Genomic DNA, 21,143 nt, shown 5'->3' with positions numbered 1-21,143 from the left:
TATTTAAGAAATAATCAATAGGTGAAAACTCCTCAAAAAGCTACAAAAAAACCAATACAGGTTTTGCAACACAATTTAAGAGAGAACCATTATAGTAACATATCTATACTCTGCAGCTAATTAACAGCTACGGGACGTGGGAATAACAACTTACATTTATATTGTGCCCTGGGCATGGAGAAATGAATCAAGGCGGTTCACAGAAGTGTAATTATCTAAATGGATGCCGAACCACGTGGGCTATTGAGAAAGGTGACTAAAAACTTAACCCAAGAGCTGGGAGGAGGAGAAGAAGGTAGAAGCAGAGAGACTCAGAAAGGAAATTCCAGAACATAGAGCATCGATGACTGACGGCAATTTTCAGCGATGGGTGAAGGGAATGGGAGATGAAGAAGAGCCCAAAGTTAGAGGAACAGAATTTTGGAGAGTTGTAGGGTTGAAGGAGCTTATAAAGATAGGAAGGGTCCAGACCATGAAGTGATTTAAACAAGAGGATGATCATTTTACATTCAGAGCAGTGAGGAAACAGGTTCCAATGTAGACAAGCAAGCAAAGGTGTGTTGGGTGAACAGGACTTGTTACAGAATGTGATATGTGCTGATTTGATGGAGGGTTGGAGGTGACCATGAGATAATTGGGATATTCGAGCAAAACTATGGATTTCAGCACTAGGGATTCAACAGGAAATAGGATGTAACAAGGATGGACGTGGGGGATGTTAGGGAGGTAAAAGTAAACAACCTTTGTGATGGAGAGGAAATGGAGTATGAATTTCAACCTAGGGTCAGTAAGGATGCAAAGTTATAAAGTATGTGTCAGGGTCTGCAACCAATGGCTTTGCCTTTCCCAATGTTTAACTGAAGGAAATTGCAGAGTAACCAAAACTGAACATTGGAAAAGCAGTATGAGAACAAAGAGGTAGTGAAGAGGCCAGGGTAGAGCTGATGTGGAACCTGTCTTTGGATTAAGCTGTCAAGGACAGCATATAGATAAGGGGTTCAAGGCTACATACAGGCTATAGACCAATCCACAAGTGCGGTGATAAGACAAGAAACCCAAAATAACTTAAGAAAAAGGAGCCTCTCAAGCTTGCTCTGTCATGACTGATCTACGTTAACTCCACTTTGTTAGTTACCCCCATATCCACTGACACCTTTAATGCCCAAAAATCCACCAACCTTTGACTTAAACACATTTATCGCCTGAGCATCCATAGGCCTCTGAGGTAGAAAATTCCAAAGATTCACAACCTTCTTAGTTCATTTCAGTTTTAAATGGCTGATCCCTTATTCTGAAACCATGCCCTAGTTCTAGACAGGAAATACAGACTCTCAGCATCCATCCTGTCAAGCCCTTGAAGAATTACATATATTTCAATGAGGTCACCTCTCATTCTTTGAAATGCCAGAGAACATAGGCCTATTCTACTCAATCCCCCCTCATAGGACAACCCTCTTTTCCTAGGAGTCAATCTGGTGAACCTTTGTTCCACTCTCTCTGAGGTAAGTAATCAGGTGTGGTCTCACCAAAGCCTTTTATAACTGTAGCAAGATTTCCTTACTTTTATACTCCAGCCCCTTGCAATACGAACATGCAAATTAGGAGCAGGAGTAGGCCATTCGGCCCTCAAGTTTGCTCCACCATTCAATAAGTTGAGTGAATAAAAGCTAACATACTATTTGCCTTCCTAATTCTTTGCTGTACTTGCATGATAACTTCCTATGGTGCAATGAGAGACATGTTCTGGCTACAATCAAGTAAGTAAAGTAGAAACAAGTGAGGGCAGTCTCACTGAACTGGATGATGGAGGAGATACAATGGTAGATGTTAGTGTGGAGATGTCAGAGAAATTGAGGAGGATGAGAACCGATAATGTACCACATCACAGTTACATAGGATGTAATTTATTACTTTTAATGGGGCCATTAGTGCTGTGGTGGAGATGGAAATATGAAGAGATTCAAACATTGAGTTGCAGGTTGGATTGGCAGAGATTCAGGAGGTGACAGCAAGTTAAAGAACTTTGAAGAGAGCTTGGAGATGGCATAGTAATTTTCAAGGATGGAAGGAATTTTTGAGGGGCAGGGTGATGTCAAGGACCTTGAAAGGGAGGAGGCAGCACCTGTAAAAAGGGTAAGCTTGGTGGGTAAGAGAAAGGCAGATGATAGTGCAGAGGCAGCTGAATGGATGGCCTCAGTCACTGGTCTAAGCTGAATGGTCCCAAGATCATGTAGAAACCCAAAAGTTTCCTTGCAGGCCAAGCACAAGCTGGTCCCTTTAAGTTACTGCACGAAAAAAAGGTCCTATACACTTAAATGAATAGGCCGCACACAATAAGAAAAAATAGAGTTGGCATTGGTCTCAATCTTTGTGACTAAGAAGGTAATTTGTTATTTAAGAATGGAGATGCAATGGAGAGGATTTAAGGAGATGATTGTTAGTAGAGGAAAGAAATCAGGGATCATTTTTGCTCTTCAAAATGCTCCTGAAGTAATGAGTGGTTTTGATAGAACTGAGGGAGGCACAGTAGTACTTGATATGGGATATACGGCACAGAAACAGGCTATACAACCCAATCTATCCATGGCCATGTAAATGCTCTGCTTGATCTCCTCCCACCTTTCCTTATCTAAATCTATCATTGTAATATTCTATTCCCTTCTTTCTCTTATGCTTATCCAGCTTCTCCTTAAATGCATCTCCTCTTCATTTCAACCATTGCCTGTGTTAGGGAGTTCGACATTCTCACCACTCATTGGCTGAAGAAGTTTTTTTCTGAATTCCTTTGGATTTCTTGGTGACTGTCTTATATTGATGGCCTTTATTTATGCCTTCCCACATTCTCTTTTCATCCACTCTGTCGAAAGCTTTCATAATTTTAAAGACCTCTTTTAGGTCTGTCAGTATTTTTTCAAGAGAAGAGAGTCCCAGCCTATCAGTCCTTTCCTGATATGTATACGGATTTGTGGTCTCATCCTCGTAAACCATCTCTGCATCCTTTCCAGTGCCTCTATATCCTTTTTATAATATGACAACCAGAACCGCATGTGGTCTGTAAGTGTGGTCTAACCAAGATTTGATACAGGTTTAGGATCATTTCTCTACTTTTCAATTCCATCCCTGTAGGAATACAATCTAGCATTTGGTTTGCTTTTTTTATGGTCTTACTAATCTGTGGCACAACTTTTTGTGATTAGTGTCTTCGTACTCCGAGATCCCCTTGTTCCTTTATGCAACCTAGACTTGAAATTCCAAGTAATAAGTGATTTCCCTATTCTTCCCACCAAGATATACTATCCCATATGTAACTGTGTTGATTTTCATTTGCCAATTATTTGCCCATTCTGTGAGTTTGTTAATGGCCTCCTGTGATTGGTTGCAGTCAGGGCTAATGCAACCACTAGACAAACTAAGTGCTTGCCTAGAACGGCAAAATTTGGGCAGCCGGGGTGCAAAAAACTGAATGAACTATTCATGAAACTCAGGGATGAGAAATTTCTGCCAAATTGCAGATTTCCAACATTCAGGTTTCAGAAATCCACCATTGGCATCATTATTTCCGATCTTCAGACCTGAAAGATCAGCTTTTTAAAAAATTGCAACTGACAGTTGCTGCAAGTGGGAACTGCAGCTTCTGACCTTGGGGCAGCTTCACGATTTTCTGGTGGGCTTAAAAAAAATTGGAACAGTCTGTTTTGCCCGCTATCAGCAACTGAGAGTTTTTTTAAAATAAATCTTTAACTGTCAGTGATAGTTGCTGAGAGCAGGAATTGACTGCAGAGATTGGAAGAGCAGCAAGCATGGGAGAGACAAAGCTACTCCTCCAAATACAGATTCTATCTCTCCCATGCTAACTGCTCCAATTCTTCCAATCACAGGTTCCCCCTCTCCCGATATTGCTGCTCCTCCAGAGACAGAATCAATGATTGGAGGAGCAGCAAGGGTGGGAGGGAGGGAACCTGTCTTTTGGAAGTTGATGAGCAGTTATTCTGGCTGGTCCCATGCAGGAGACTTTCGGCTGCACCGTCACTCATCACTTTGACCAGATGCTTAATGTAAAGAAAAATATAATTTTTTTCAATATTACTGTGGGATACTGTGAAGCAGGGTTGTGTGTATGTTTGTGTGTGTATGTGACTACTTTAATTAAACTGAAGTCAGTCAAGCTGGAAGGTTTAAATTATCAAACGGTTAGGTGTATAAGCAGACATTTTGAAGTAGGGATGAACAAGCTAAGATGGGTTACAAGTAGAAACAGCATGAATAGGAATTTGCATTCGGAGATAAATGAGTTAAACTTTTAGCTGTTCAATTTCAAAGAGAAATAAAAGGAAATTTTACAACTGGCAAAAATCATAAGTGAGTAAAGCAAAGTTATTAGTTTATTTTTTTCCTTAAGTTCATTTTTTCCATAAGTTTATTTTTCCTGAAAGTAATAGCCATAAAGATAACATGAAAGATTTTATATTCTGGGAAAGGTAACTTCCAAAGGAAGTTAAGAACAATGGGTTTAAGGATGAAAGAGAAAAAAACACAGTTAAGGAAAGATTGAAAGCTATATGGGGCTGTGGCCATGTGATCTTGAAGAGTGTGCTATGCAAGGACAGACTGGTGAAGTAAGCAGCCTCTAGACATCCCAGGGAAGTGTTTGTTCCAGAAAGCAAGGTTTTGTTACAAGCCTTGGATTTCAGTTGTAGAGGGAGAGAGAATTCCCCATGAAATACCTCCCCTAGAACAACAATTGGTGCCTTGCAGTAATATTACTGGATTTTTTATACATTAAGAATCTACAGTGAGTGTTGCCTGGAAAAGGGTGTTTATTTGTGAGTCTAGCCAAGTAGAAATCTTTTGGGAACCGTTGTAAGACTAAATTTAACTGTGTAGCTGTAATCTTGTGTGTTTAAGTTTTCTTTTGTAACTAAATGTTTTAATTTAATATTTAAAATCTTCAAAAGTGGTACTGGAATCTTTATTTCTGGCTTCAGTCCACATACCTTCTCATATTGAATACGAATTACAAATCATTGTGATAGTTTGACCAAATTTCCATCTGGTATTTGGTCAGCCCAGCAATTACCACCTGCCATATCATAACATCATCGACCAGTCCAACCTGTTTGACATCCTCCACAATGCTGAAGGCAAGAAGCTGAATAAGAAAAAAGAGGAGGCAAAAGGTGGGCTGAAACCAAGAGCAGGGTGGGAGTGGGAGTATGTACCAGCCTGGGGTGGAGTAGGAGTCTGTACTGGGTTGGGCTGGGGTGGAATGGGAATATGTACTGGACTGGGGTGTGTGGGAGTCTGTGCTGGGCCAGCTATTGCTCTGGTTGCATCAGGGTCTCTCTGAGAGTGGGAACACAATGTGGGATTGTCATGGCAACACCCTGGGACCCATCTCTCAGTTTAAGAGGATCCTGTGCATGGTCTTTTGAACACAGGACTATGATGGGCCTAGTGATATTTAAAATTGTAAGGGAGGGTTGAAATACTGTTGGGGAATATGGCTACCCTCATTCCCACAATGTTACATTGAACTGAAACTTGAATGTGTTGATTCTTGGCTGTAGCATTGATTCTAGGCTGTAGTATAGTTCCACTGGATCAGTCAAGATCAGTCAGTTCAGCAGAGATAAGCAAGTGAACTTGGGAACTTCCTGACTTATGAGACTAGTGAATAGGTCGTTAGGCCTTTGGGATCTTGACTGCTACCTTTAAGTAAATAAGCCTGTGGTGGTGGTGAATGGGGAGACAATGATAAATAAGAAGAAAATGATCAAAATGCAGAAATTCATTTGGTCTGTTACTAGCTTACATAAATTGCTTCTTATGCCTGTCTGATTTCTGTTTCATTGCATCAAATAGTTGAAATTTGAGATGAATCCGATCTTAGTTTATTATTGGAAATTGTATTTAGAATCCAAATTTGAGAGAAAATACCAAGGAACTAAGGAACAATAGTATCCTGAACTCCTCATGTTAACTGCTTTGAACCACTAGGACTGACTCACCTTGTCTTCATAGGTGATGAACAGAGACTTTTCAGATGACAACCTTAGCTTATGGGTGGTGACACCTTGCCCCTTTACTTAAGCTTCCCTGCCTGTGATGTACATAAACTAGCAAGATCATGCTCTGTTGTTAGAATGGACTTCGTCCTGTGTTACATGTACTAACTGGATGAAAAGCTGACATGTTGAAATGCTGAGGATACTTTGCTAAATTTATACAAATGCACTGGTCCATAGTCTTAACCAAAATAGAAGTTAAACAAAGGCAATGCTAATGTTTCTACCCACTTGAAGTCTAATAATTTCATCCATTTAAAGTGTAGAAGCATTTGCATTTCATTACAGATCATAACGAGTGCTATAATTTCACAATGCAGTTACTTGCCAGTAATTTTCAGATCTTTTTGTCTTTGGCCACTCTCATTCCTGGAAACTGTATAAGAAAAGGCATCAGCAGTGGGAATGAAAGCTTTAGGTCTACTGATATGATGTGAGAACTGGATACTAGAAAATAATGGTAGGATTGGGCAGAGTCAACGTGGATTTATGAAAGGGAAGAGTTTTTTGAGGATGTAACTACCAGAATAGATAAGGGAGACCAGTAAATGTGGTGTATTTAGATTTTCAGAAGGTTCTCAATAAGGTCCCACACAGGAGGTTAGTAAGCAAAGTTAGAGCACATGGAATTGGGGCTAATATACTGGCATGGATTAAGAAGCAGAGAGTAGAAGTCAGGTCATTGTCAGGTTGGCAGGCTGAGCCTAGTGGGGTAAAACAAGGAGCACTCTTTGGGCCCCAGCTATTCACAATCCGTATCAATGATTTGGATGTGGGGACCAAATGTAATACTTCCAAGTTTGCTGATGTCACAAAACTAGGTGGGAATGTGAGTTTTGAGGAGGATGCAAAGAAGTTTCAAGGGGATTTAGACTGGCTAAGTGAGTAGGCAAGAACATGGCAGATGGAAAAATGTGAAGTTATCCAATTCAGTAGGAAAAACAGAAATGCAGAGTTTCTTAAATGGTGAGAGATTCTGAAGTGTTGATGTCCAAAGGGAACTGGGTGTCCTTGCTCATGAGTCACTGAAAGCTAACATGCAGGTACAGCACGCAATTAGGAAGGTAAATAGTATGTTAGCCTTTATTGCGAGAGGATTTGAATACAGGAGTAAAGATGCTTTGCTGCAATCGTATAGAGCCTTTAGTGAGACTGCACCTGGAATATTGTGTGCAGTTTTGGTCTTTTTACCTAAGGAAGGATATACTTATCAGAGAGGGAGTACAACATAGGTTCACCAGACTGATCCCTGGGAAGGCAAGATTGTCCTTTAGGAGAGATTGAGGAGACAGCCTGTATTTTCTGAAGTTTATTAGAATGAGAGGTGATCTCATTGAAGCATACAGAATTCTTAGTGCTTGACAAGGTAGATGCAGGAAGGATGTTTCCCTTGGCTGGGGGGTGTCTAGAACCAGGGTAAACAGTCTCAGAAAAGGGGTAGGCCATTTAGGACTGAGATGAGGAGGACTTTCTTCACTTAGAGGGCAGTGAATCTTCGGAATTCTGTACCCCAGAGGACTGTGGAGGCTTAGTAATTGATTATATTCAAGACAGAGATCCATAGATTTGTAGATATCAAGGGATATGGGGATTGTGCAGGAAAATGGCATTGAGGTAGAAGAGCCATCATCAGCTAGTTGAATGGTGGAGCAGGCCTGAGGGGCTAAATGGCCTACTTCTTCTGTTTCCTATGTTCCTATGATATATATCCACATATACTGACATACATATAGAGTTCCATGTACTTACATTGCAGTCTTTCCCAAAATTTCATATTATATTCCTTATTCTGTTTATTCGAGGTTTACAAAATTGTACATCTACATGACTATTCCAAAACTGTGAACCAGTAAATAATCTCAAAGAACGTAACTTAATCTAGCCTATTCTATTGTAATAATTATTGATTGTGTAAATTGCACATAAAATTGTCTAATAACTGTTGCAGTATTACATCATGTGAGTCACATTACACATTATAATGTGCATTTCTTCTGGTACATATTCTGTGAAAATTGTATAATTAATATTCTCCTTTTTCATGTAAAATAAATCTATAGTTATAAATGCAGAATCTTTATTCATGCTAATGCACAATATTAATTTCCAAAAGTTAATTGGGAGTGGGGAAGGCGGCACGGCTGAAGGTCTGCCTGGGCTGCCTAATACTCTTGCGCGGCCCTGGTTGCAGTCCTCCTCAGTATTAGCTATCCTCCCTAGAATTTTGTCACATCCGCACATTTAAAACCGTGGCCGGGATTTTATGGCCCTTACTGCTCGGCGGGATATTATGGTCCCACCGAACTGAATGGAGATATAAATGGCTCCCCGCATCCACCGGAGGGGAGTCATGCCGTGGTGGGGTCATAAAATCCTGGCCCATGTTTATCATTCCAGAGTTCAAATCGTTAATGTAAATTGTGAACAGCAGTGTTCCCACCACTTGTCCATATAGGATATCACTTCCCACCTACTGCTGCCCTGAATAACTACACTTTACGCCCACTCTCTGCTATGTCTTAAAGCCAACCAGCCACTTGTCCCCCAACTCCACACTCTCTTATTTATTAGTCCATTATAGGACACCTTATTGAAGGCCTTTTGAAAATCCAGATAAATCAAATCTATTGCATTCTCTGTTGCTTCCTCAAAAAATTCAACAAGGTTGGTCAAGCAAAATTTCCTTTTTGAAATTCATGTCAACTATTCATTTATTATATTTTTCATTTCTAGATTTTCTTCTAACCTTTCCTTTAGTCAGGATTCCAGTATTTTCCTACCACTAATGTTAAGCTGATGAGTATAATTCCTTGGACATGTTCTGTTCACCTTCTTAAATATGGGAATTAAATTAGCTAACTGCCAGTCCTGCGGCACTACACCATTTTCTAATGAAGTATTAAATATGTGTAGTAATAGCGCTCCTATCTCTTCCCTAGAATCTTTTAAAATATGTAGATGCGGTCCATCCGGACCAGGGTTTTTACCCGCTTTGAATTTAAGTTATTCAGTATGCAAAAAAGGACAAACCTAATCCAGCCATTTATTGCCCCATCTGTCTACAATTGATCATCAGCAAAATGATGCTTATATCTAACCTGCACTTCTTAAAGGTAAAGTACCTTTTAGGTGTAGCAGGTGTTGGTAGTTCTGCAGGAAGTGACTCTGACCTCGGAAACATTGAAAAATGGCAGCACATGGGAGAGAGCAGGCTTCAAATTTTCAGACACTGCATTAGAGGCCTTGGAAGTGACGTGCCTTATATCCACAAAGGGCCAGTTGGCTCCCCAGACACATGCTGAGAAGGGAATGGGAGCTGATAGATATGGAAGTCATAGCCAGGAGTCAAGGCACAAGCACCAGGATGTAGTAGCACAAGAAGTTCAAAGACTTCACACGACTGGTCTAGATCACTGAATGCATCTTCAAGTACAATATCTTATCAATTGCACCACTAGCCTCTGATACTGCTTAATTCACCACACCTCTATTTGCCTACCAAAAATCTCTATCAATCAGCACCCAGAACTGACATTCACATAATCCATCGCATGCTCATACAGTCAGCACTGCTTCAAGCCTCAGATCTAAATCTCACAGACTGCCAGCTATTCAACCATGACCTCCACATGTCCTAAACAAATTGTATGCCACACTCCCCCTCTTACAGGACAAAGGGAAGCACAACCAGATATAGCAGAAGCTAATCTGAGAGCTAGAGGTATTCCTGCATGTCCTGACCCCATGGCGGTCGCAATATTGGCCATTATGGGTTACCCATTGTTGCAGCTGTGGTCAGTGATGGGCTGAAGCCATCGAAGATTAAGCTATCTTCATATTTAATCCTCCTCTCATAACCCACCTCCACCTCTTTTTTTATTCTTTCATGGGATGTGGGTATTGCTAGCTGGCTAGTTTTTGTTGCCCATCCCTAATTGCCACATTATCTTCTGATGTATGAACTGCAGATGGTGTAAGTATACGCCTCTTACTCCACTCCTCCCCACCTTCCCTACACCAACTCTTGTTCCTTTCTTGCGAACATATGAATTAGGAGCAGGAGTAGACCCCTCAAGTCTGCTCCACCATTCAATAAGATCGTGGCTGATCTGATTGTGGCCTCAACTCCACTTCCTACCCTCTATACCCTTTGATTCCCTTGTCAATCAAGAATCTAACTCAGCCTTAAAAAATGTCTCCAGCAATCCCAGGGAAGGAGAGTTCCACAGACTTACAACCCTCTGAGAGAAAAAAATTCTCCTCACCTCCATCTTAATGAGAGACCCCTTTTTTTTAAACTGTATCCCCTAGTTTTAGTCTCTCCCACAAGGGGAAACATCCTTTCAGTATCCACCCTGTCAGGTCTGCTCAGGATTCTTCTTTCAGATGGAGGTTGTTATGACCCTAGACCAGACCCCCGGGTTTTTGGTAAGATCCAATTAGGGACCAATAACGTTTTATTTAAAGCAGACAAAGTTTGAGATTCTGGACACTTGCTCAGTGAATAAAGCCACAAGATTCCACAGGCTTTGAACAAACAAAAATAAACTTTACTACACAAGGTCAGAAAAATAAAACAATTTACAATATCTATCTTATACTAACCCTGAATGTTAGTATAAAGGTACATGTGAATTAACAAGCAAACTGTGGCAGAACACACCACACTGCATACTAAATGGAAAATGAGACCAAGACAGAGTCCATGGATTTCTCAACACCCGCCCAGACATCAATAAACAATATGGGTGGAACTTTGCAGACCCATTGAAGTCAATGGACTTCTGAATGGCTCGCCATTCATGTGGGGCCATAAAATTCCACCCTATAACTCAATCAATTGTGTGAAACTCCGTCTCTCTTACAGGGATTCCTGTCTTCACATTCAAAGATCTCACCTTAGAATTCTCTTCAAATGTCATTCCAACTTGGATGGCCCACGTCACAGGGTTTCAATCTCATCTCCTGAGATTCTGTTCCCTTGGATTCCCAAATCTGCACTCATGCACCAACTCACAAGCACAACTTCAGCTCTTTGGCTCCACTGGGCAGAACACTACTTCTCCTAAAGGGTACGTTTGTCCCAATGGCCTGCAGCCCAGAGTGACCAACCTTCTGCTGCTTTCTTAGATCTTCAGGGTCTTTTCCTGAGTCTTCACCATGTGAGCCTGACAGCCAGAGGCCGTTCTCTGAATGGAGCCTCTTCCTTTGATCCTCTTTTTTTCTTTAACTAGGACCTGCCTCTGTCCTCAGTGTCTGCCCCCTGCTTGGGATTCATCTTTTGAGATCCCTCCCTGTCCACTGCCTCGGACTCTTCTCTTCAATGTCGCTCCACTCCCAGTCACATGATCTGGATTTTTGCACAGTTTTCCCTTTCTGTGCAGACATGCTGGGCCCATCCTTGGCCCAAAGAACTTAAAATTCTGAATTGTGCATGTGTAGCCTGCTCCTGGTCCATGCATGCACAAAAACTCTGAGACCTATTGCGGCTTGGAGTTCCCAATCTTTGCTTTGGACTTTAAGGTAAATCTGATTTCGTAAGGTTTCATGAGAAACAACACGTTGACAGTGATGATGAGAAAACACCATTAACACCAGCTCAGATACTGACTGGCTTGTAATTTAGAGGATAACATTGAGTGGATCTACATGTGGTGAGACACCAGGCATCCATGCCAAGATATTGCAGTCTGAAGCTGGCCTGCTTAGGGCCAGTGCTGTTTGAGATCATCCTGCAAGGGCATCTGTAGTCTTCACCATTAAAAGATGCCAGCCATGCTGCACCCACTGGGGTAGCATTGCAAAGGAGTGCTAAGATAGGCAAAGCTACATGAAAGATAGATCCTAAGGGAATGTGCAAGGATATGCAACAGGCTATAGTTTGATAAATTTGGCTTAGATGAGATGTGCTTTATTTTTGTATTATGTTCAAAAGGACATTGCGATGGTCAGTAACAGAAGGAAGGTATAGTGTGGAATTAAGGTGGAATCACCCTAGTACATGCTCTGAATTAAACAAGTAATTGATACCATATTTGCTGGGTCAAACAGTTTCACCAGTTACCCTGTGGACCACTGCAAACAACTGGATAGAGCACCACACAAGTTGCCAGTTTAATGGACCAGATGGTCCTTTCCTGCACGTTGTTTACTCCGAGTTGAAACGACTTTTGGAGAGAATTCTAAGGTGAGATCTTTGAAGGATGAAGACGAGAATCCCTGTGAGAGAGACAGAGTTTCACAAGAATCATAGGACGGAATTTTACTGTCCCATAAAATGCGGCAAGCCATTCAAAAGCCCATTGCTTCTGTATGTATTGACATTCTTTACTGTATACGTGTTGCCCTGTAGTTTTTCAAGGATGTGGATGACACTAGCAAGGCCACATTTATTGCTCATTCCTGGTTTCCCATTGAAAATAGTTGGTGCCTTTCAATTGATGTTGGTGTTCCTTATCTTTTTATTCTGATTTGTCACTGTTTACTAACTGGATGGCTAAATTTGAAGCAATCAATTGCCAGAAAGTCACACATACACTTGAAGCTGACAAATGTTACACTAGACGTAATGGACAAAATTTTATATAACACTTCCAAATCACCTGTGCTGTTATCTCAAGATAAATCAGAGGTTACGCTGTTGAAGAGGGATATCTGGGCAAATGATAGATGCACACTCCAGTGAAAGTATTTGGAAAAAAACATTTATAACAGATTCTTAGAGACAATGAGGTGCTTTTGATTAGTTCCATTAAGTTGTATTTTCCTTACGCACTACAGGTAACATTTCTGAGTCCCAACAAAATCAGAGTTCACTTGCCAACCAATCAGCACTCTCTCCCTATACAGTATAAATTGTTGTTTTCCCTTATATTGATATTCTTGCCAAGTGTCCTGATGCGTGCAACACAAAAGCCTCAACATGTCTCTTTTTTCAGCGGTATATGGTTTCTTGATTCAAAGCCAAAGAGAGGGGTAATGGATCAAGTGTAAATGGCTGTACAGTCGTCCAATTGCAAAGTAAAGGCATTAAGGAAGAAACGAGAAACACTGAACCAACTGAAGAAACATACCAAATAGATGAGGGCAGCAGTTATGATCTAAAATTGTTGAACTGATTGTTGAGTCCAGAAGTCTATAGATTGCCAAATCGAAAGATGAGGTCCTGTTCCTTGAGCTTGAGCAGGCCAAAGGCAGAAAAATCAGAGTGGGAGCAAGACAGAGAATTGAAATGAAAAGTGACAGGAAGCTCATGGTCATGTTTGCAGACTGACCAGAGGTGTTCTGCAAAGTGGTCATGCAGACTGAGTTTGATCTCTCCCATGTTACTTTACTGTCATGCAGGTTGGGAAAGGCAGAACATTGGCATTTTATAGCATTATATCAATAAAATTAAAATTGCACGGTATAATATTGCTGCTATTACCCTGTAATTTACTGTGAATAACATAACAGCAGCTGTATCAGTTTGCTATACCTTAATTTGGTACCATCAGAAAACGTTGATATTAGTCCTTCTATGCCATTTCTAAATCATTTATGTATGTGTATAACAATAATAAATAGAGGAATCTTGGAGAGAACTTAGAGTGCATGTCCACAGAAGGTGGTAGGACAAGTAAATAAGCATATGGAATATGCTTTCTTTTATTGGACAAGGTATAGAATAAAAAAGCAGGGATGTAATGATGGAACCGTATAAAATGCTGATCAGGCCACAGCTAGAATTTTTTGTACAGTTCTGGTCGCCATATTACAGGAAGGGCATAATTGCTCTGGAAAGAGGACAGAGGAGATTTACAAGAATGTTGCCAGGACTTGAAAATTTCAGCAATGCGGAAAGATTGGCTAGGCTAGGACTATTTTCCTAGGAACTGAGGAGGCTGATGGTGACCTGATTGAGGTGTAGTAGATTATGAGAGGCCTAGATAAAGTAGACAGGGATGTCCAGTTTCCCCTAGCGGTGAGGTCAATTTCCAGGGGGCATAGATTTAAGGTGATAAGTAGAAGTATTAGAGGGGACATGAGGAAAAACTTCTTCACCCAGAGGGTGGTGGATGTTTGGAATTCGCTGCCTAGTTTGGTGGTGGGGGTAGAAACCCTCAACTCATTTAAAAGATACCTGGATTCGCATCTAAAATGCTGTAACATGCAAGGCAATGGACCGGGTGCTGGAAGGTGAGATTAAAATAGGTAGCTAGTTTTTTTCTTTTTCAGCCAGTGCACAATTGGCTGAATGGCCTTTTTCTGTGCTCTAATCTTTCTGTGGCTCTATGGAATGGCAGGGCTGCTCTGACCTCTAGGAAGTGCTGAGCGCTCCCTGTGTGGGCAGAGGAGGGTGGGTTGCCTGAGTTAGGGTTGCATGTGCACGAAAGAGCGCAGAAAACTCTGTGCCTCAGGGAGATTACTTTCACTTATAAAACATTGATTAAAGGTAAGAAAAAATTTAAGGACATGTCCCCTCAAGTGAAACTGTCACATGAACTGGAACATGTCCATTAATTTTATTAAAAACTTCTAAAACACTTTAAAAACGTCCATGAAACCTCATCCACCTGTGAATGCGGTTCCATGAAAAATGCGAAGGCCGCCTGGGCTCTTCGCCAGCCCGCCAACCTAAAGGTTAGATGGGCAGTTCAGCTAATTTTTACTGGCTTTTTAAATGGCCTTAATAGGCCTTTGATAGTTCGGCGGGCGCACAGCCGACTCAGCTGCACGCCTGCCAAACTGAAAATCTAAACGATGTGTGGTGACGTCAGGACGCACGCCCAATGTCACCACATGTCATCTTATGCCTTGGCGAGTGCCCCCCCCCCTACCGCTAACCGAGCCAAAGATTCTGCTTTTAGAGTGCACGCCTCTGTGGGAACTCCAAGAGGCTTCGCATTGAATCACAATTCTGCGATTCTGTGAACAAGAGAGGTCCGATTCGTGATCCTAATCGCTTACTATTTGACAATCTGAGAAATTCCCTTTATCAAGGCTGCCATTTTTATTTTTAAATACTATCGACCTAAATTTTTGCAACAAATCTCTTACATGACACTTTGTCAAATATTTTCTTGAAATTCCATATCATAGAATTCTAGAATGGTTACAGCACAGGAGGTCCGGCCGGCTCTGCAGGTACAACTCACCTGGTCCCATTCCCATGTCTTTTCCCTGTAAATTTTTTTTCTTTTTACATAATGACAATTCTCTTTTGAAAGTCACAAGTGAATCTGCCTCCACCACACTCTCAGGCAATGCATTCCAGATCCTAACCATTTGCTCTGTAAAAATGTTTTTCCTTGTGCCGCAGTTGCTTCTTTTGTCAACACCTTGTCACTTTGAATCAGTGTGCTCTGGTTCTCAATCCTATTCCCAGCAGTTACCTACTATGTCCAGACCCCGAATGATTTTGAACATCTCTGTTAAACCTCCTCTCAGCCTTCACTTCTCCAAGGAGAACAGCCCCAGCTTCTCCAATCTATCCACATTATGGAGTTCCTCATCCCTGGAACCATTCTTGTGAATCATTTCTGCGTCCTCTTGAATGCCTTGATATCCTGCTCCTTTATATTCATCAGATCTTTCGGCACTCTTTTAACCTCTGATGTGCTCCCGCTCCTTAACGTCCAGCTTCAAATTCTTGACAGCTTTTTGGACAAATTTTTTTTGGATGGCAGGGTTTCCTGCCCCACCACCCAAATAGTCAACAGGGAATGCAGTCTTGAATCGGCCATTACTGAAACACCCAGGAGTGAAACCAACAAAAAAGAAGATAACAAAAACAAACTTGCTCCAAAACTTTTAGCTCAAAAAAAAGTTTGGCCACATTTTTTTGGACTTGAGCTCTTGTTGTTGCTGCTTTGTCTCCTGCTAATGCCGGCTGCCCCAAAGCTATTTAACACTCCACGGATATTAACTGGTCTGTCGCCACTGGGGAGGAAGTCCAAATGGCTGGCAGCTTTGTAGTCTCAGCAGTGCCAGCATCAAATGATGGTCACTGATGAGAATAGAGGCAGTCCCTGAAGAGTGGAGCTAATGGAATCTGGACTTCAGGTAAGTCCAGTGTGTCCACAGTGGGGGTGATAGGCTAGGTTTGAAAGGCTAGTGGGCGGAAGAGTTAAATGGGATTTAGACATTTTGGGAGTGGTGCCTCCGATGGGCACAGGGGACCCCCAAACTAGGTCCCCCTCCCTTGCCTGACACCAGCCCACACAGTAAAAGCTGCTGGGCTACCACAGGCATGGGCCTTTCCCTGCCACAGGTAAAATAAAAGCGGGGTTGAGAAGAGGCACTTAAGAGACCAATAATTGGCTACTTAAGGGCCCCAACAAGCCCAAGAATTGGTGGACTGCCCGACACCTCCACTGCACACCCCACCCTTCCCCATAAAATGGAAGACAATTTGGGGTGGGTGGGTAGGTGCTGTATTTTACAAGCCACCCACCTTCAAAGCCTCCGGAAATGGCTGTAAATTTCCGTCCTTGGAATCATTGCTGTGCTCCCACTCCTTTTATATCCAGCTTCCGATCTCTTGGCGCAACTTTATATATGACAACTATTGTCTTCTTTTTTATGTTTTGTAATTACTTTGAACAATTTGATCATATTAGGGAAGCTCATTGTCCCCTTTACAATCTGTGTTAACTATCCCTGATCAGTGCAAACCTTTCAAAATGATACCCTTCGTTATAGATTACAGAATATTTTCTGCTGCTAAAGCTGTCTAGTCTATAGGGCAGAATATTGCACTCATCGAGGGGGCACACACCCGACCCAAACAAGTGTAAAATGATGCATGATGACTTCATTACACACTCGCGCAATATTTTGGTCGGCGGGTGTGCATGGGAGTCAGCAGCACACCCACTGACAATTAAGCGACCTGTTAAGGCCCTTAAGGAACTAACTGACTTGAATTTTTCACTGCCCATCCAACTGTTCAGTTGGCAGGTGGGCAGAAAGGCCAAGTGCCCTTTGCATTTTTGGTGAAACCTCATCCACGGGTGGGGTGAGGTTTTGTCCAGTGATTCAATAAAAAAAGCACTTTTGGCACTCATGTTTTACACGTCCCTGCTCATGTGACAGAGTCACATGAAGGGACATGTTTTTGTTACTTTAAAATTTCTTATTTATATTGATAAAAATTTTCAGCTCCCTGAGGCAGCACTGTGCCTCAGGGAGCTTTTATTGCATGCACCCATGTGCATGCAACATCAGCGCTCCTGCCACCCCCACCCCGGCAACGTTGAGTGCTGCAGTGCACGATTCACCCTGGTTGGCCATTAATTGGCCAGGCAGCGTGAAATTGCGGTCAAGGCCCGATCGTCGGTGGCAGTCAGCTCTATGACCACTCCTGGGCCTGCCCGCCGTGCGTGCCCGATGAGGGCAATATTCTGCCCATAATTCCAGAAGTGTAACATTTGCAACCTTCTAGTCATTTATTACAATCCTTGTTTTTTGAAAAATTAGGGTTAGTGATTCTACTATTTTATCACTAAACTCATTGAATATTTGGGAATTCTAGATCATCAGCCTCTAGTGACATAACAATTTGAGTGCACTTGACACCCAACTAGCCTGGTTGTATACCTCTGTTGACCATACAACTACCATTACCAGATCTTGATGGATCACCTTAAGAAATATTGGGCTGAATTTTATTAGATGAGTGGAGACACTGACGTTGTGTAAAAAGCAGTTCCTGGGGCCACACTTGTCGACTGGTCAGCAATTTTACCACAGGCAGCCTCCTAATTGTTCAGCCAGTGGGCTCTCCATGCTGCTGGCCCAATCACAGTGTATGTGGCTCTGAAGCCTCAGCAGCGCCACTGGGAAAGATGGTTGTTGCTGAGGAATGCAGAAGTCCTTGGCAGCTAGGAAGGTAGAAAGAAGAAAAATTGATAAAAGTCATGCAGCCAAGAGTCGGAAGGGAAGCCACTCTGGAGAGGTCTTTGAGGCTGCAGGTGCTGCCTTCCCTTACCGTGACCACTTCTTTGGCCTATGAGGCCTATCTCCCACCCTCCCCTGCCCCCCAGGCTGTCTCTATTTAGCTGGCGGCCTCCCCACGTGGCAGGAAGTCACTCCGCCATCAGTAACATACCAGCGACATGGTAAAATGGCTTTTAATAAGACCTTCACATATCTAAATCGGCTGCCCACCTCCTTGGGGCAGGCAGCTGTCAACATCTGGTCCCGTTGCCAGTAATATGCCCCAATGCCAGGAACACATCAAGGAGCCAATCTGACTGAGCTTTTTGTGATTTTACCAAACCCTGTACCTCACAGCTCACCCTCTCGGGGCCAATAAAATTCAGCTCATTGAATCTCTCTGTAGTCCCCTCCACAGCAAATGTTCATTGTGTTCCAAAATCTTTTCAGAGGCTGAAGACAGCTTGAGGCTGCTCTTCTCAATGACACATTGCCACCTGAGGCCCAATTTCTCACCTCCAATGCTAAGTTATATGGCCTTTATAATCTCAAAATATTAGCCTTATTCATTCCTTCGCTTCTGCCATCATCTTTGCCTCTATTTCCTCCTCCTCCAGCCTTCCATTTGCCTCTTCCCTGAAAGCTTTATGCCCACTGCAACCTTGACTACACTTCTGCCCACCCTGCTTCCATTATGGACTATATTTCATTCTTCCAACTTCTCCATCACTGTGACATCTATTCTGATGCTGTCACCTTCTACACCAGTGCTTCCACTATGCTTAGTTATGAATGGCCTACTCCTCCAATTTCTTATGACCTTATGTTTTCCATTCTTTCCCAAGCAAGGTTTCTCTTCCATCATAGTTAACAGGTTCCTCGACTGTGTTCATTCCATTTCCTATATCTTCGGCCGTTGCCCTTTTCTCTCCCTCACAATAGCATTTCCCTTTTCCTTGCCATCCATCCTACCAGCCTGAGCATCCAACTGATCATCCTCCATCATTTCCACCACCTCCTGGATGATGCCACCTCCAGATGCATCTTCCCCTCCCCTCATGGCATTCCAAAGGAACCGTTTTCTCTGTGACGCCCTGGTCCATCCTCAATCACCCCCAACGCCTCCTCCCCTTCCCAGGCACCTTCCCATGCAAGAGCAGGAGATAGAACACCTGCCCTTTTACCTCTTCCCTTCCAAGCATTCAGGGCCCTAAACACTCCTTCCAGGTGAAACAACTATTTACTTGTACTACTTTCAATTTAATATAATGCATTCACTGCCCATACACAGTCTCCTCTACTTTGAGGTGATCAAACGCAGTTTAGTTAACCACTTTGCGAAACACTTCCGATCAATTCAAAAGCTAGACAGGAAGTAAGCTTCCAGTCTGTCATTTTATTTCTGTGCCTCATTCCCATTCTGACCTCTCTGTGCTCAGTTACCTACCTACATTGTTCCAATGAAACTCATAGTAAGATTGAGGAAAAGCATCTCATCTTTCAGTTAAGAACTTTGCAGCTTTCCAGATTCAACATGGAATGAAACAATTTCAGATCATAACCTTTGCCCCCATTTTTTGGATGCCAGCCGTTAGCGATGATTCTGTTTTCACATTTACATTGCCGCTAGACCCACCTTGGGTTTATTTGTTCCGTTACCACCTCCCTTTTGCCTTGCACCATTATCCCCTTTGTCATTTAATTTCTCCTGTCTCCCATCCTATCAAAGACCTTCCTCAAACCCTTTCCTTGCCTCTGTAGTTTCTTTTGCCAATTCTGGCAAAGCTTGAAGCCATTCTGATTGGCAAACATCAAAAACTATTCAACAGAACCCTCAGTTGTATGTATATTCATGATTTCACATTCAGGTTGAACTTGACTAATATGCAAACGTGCTGTCCTGTTTGAATCTAAACTAAGTTTTAAAACCCATACTCAATGCATCATGAAAACCAACTTTATCAGGCTCTGCAAGATTACCCACTTTCACTTTTACCTACATTCACCTTCTCTCAAATGCTTATCCATATCTCCCTAACCTTTAGGTTCTACTTTTCAAACCTCTACTTACCACCCTCCAAATAGCTTTCTAGATGAAAGTAATCACTCTTTATTTTTAATTGCTCACTCAGAATCACAAAATTTTTACAGTGCAGAAGGAGGTCATTTGGCCCATCGTGTCTGCACCAGCTCTCCAAATGAGCAATTCACCTACTGCCATTCCCCTGCCTTCTCCATGTAACTCTGCATATTCTTCCTTTTTAGATAACAATCTTATTCCCTTTTGAATGCCTCAATTGAACTTGCCTCCACCACACTCTTAGCCAGTGCAATCCAGACCCCAGCCACTTGTGTGAGAAAGTTTTCCTCATGCATCTTTTGCTTCTTTTGTCATTTACTTTAAATATGTGCCCTCTCGTCTCAATCCTTTCACAAGTGAGAATAATTTCTCCCTATCCGCTCTGTCCAGGTGTAGACATTTGAACACCTGCAATCTCTTCTCTGCCTTCTCTTCCCCAAGGAAAACAATCCCAACTTCTCAAATCTATCTTCGTAACTGAAGTTCCTCATCCGTGGAACCATTCTTGGTGTATACTCTGCAAAAGGACTCATGGAAAAGAATAAGAAAATTGTATCCTGTATTGACCATCATCAGCATTGCAGTATTTTGCTTTTTTTTTAATCCTCAGTTGGTATAGGATTTGGCTTTTTTAGCAGAAATGTTACTATGGACAGAATCTTCCGTTCTGAAGTCTAAGTTCGATTGCGGGAGAGGAAGCCGGTCTGATTTCCACTGGAAGGTGGGACAGCTGAACACGCGTGATCATTACTTACACATCTGTGTGGAGCACGGCAAATCTCATGGTGTGGCAGCAGGAAATTGCCATTACCTCATGGGGTCAAGGGTCCGGATACCGTATTTATAAGGCACCCGGACAGCCATTCACTCACTGCAGGCCAGGAGCTGCAGATTACTTGCCCCTGAATGTCACACACAAACAAACCGCGTCCGGCCACAAGGTTCAGCGAAGCCTCCCTAGAGATTCTCCGCCAGGACATCCAGGAAAGGTGGAAGGTGTATTTTTTATTATTATTCATTCATGGGATGTGGGCATCATTGGCTAGGCCAGCATATATTGCCCATCTCTAGTTGTCCTT

The 21,143-nt window shown here is 42.3% G+C and overlaps 1 protein-coding gene across 6 annotated transcripts in view; it reads left to right on the top strand.

Moving 5' to 3' along the window:
* The window catches only part of LOC121284064 (protein furry homolog), a 520,851-nt gene that overhangs the window by 145,819 nt on the left and 353,889 nt on the right, over positions 1 to 21,143 (top strand). The window lies entirely within an intron of this gene.

The sequence above is a fragment of the Carcharodon carcharias genome, chromosome 11, assembly GCF_017639515.1.
Source record: "Carcharodon carcharias isolate sCarCar2 chromosome 11, sCarCar2.pri, whole genome shotgun sequence".
In the NCBI taxonomy this organism is placed as follows: Eukaryota; Metazoa; Chordata; class Chondrichthyes; order Lamniformes; family Lamnidae; genus Carcharodon; species Carcharodon carcharias.
The sequence above is the reverse complement of the archived record's forward strand: the minus strand, read 5'-3'. Positions and strand labels throughout refer to the sequence as shown.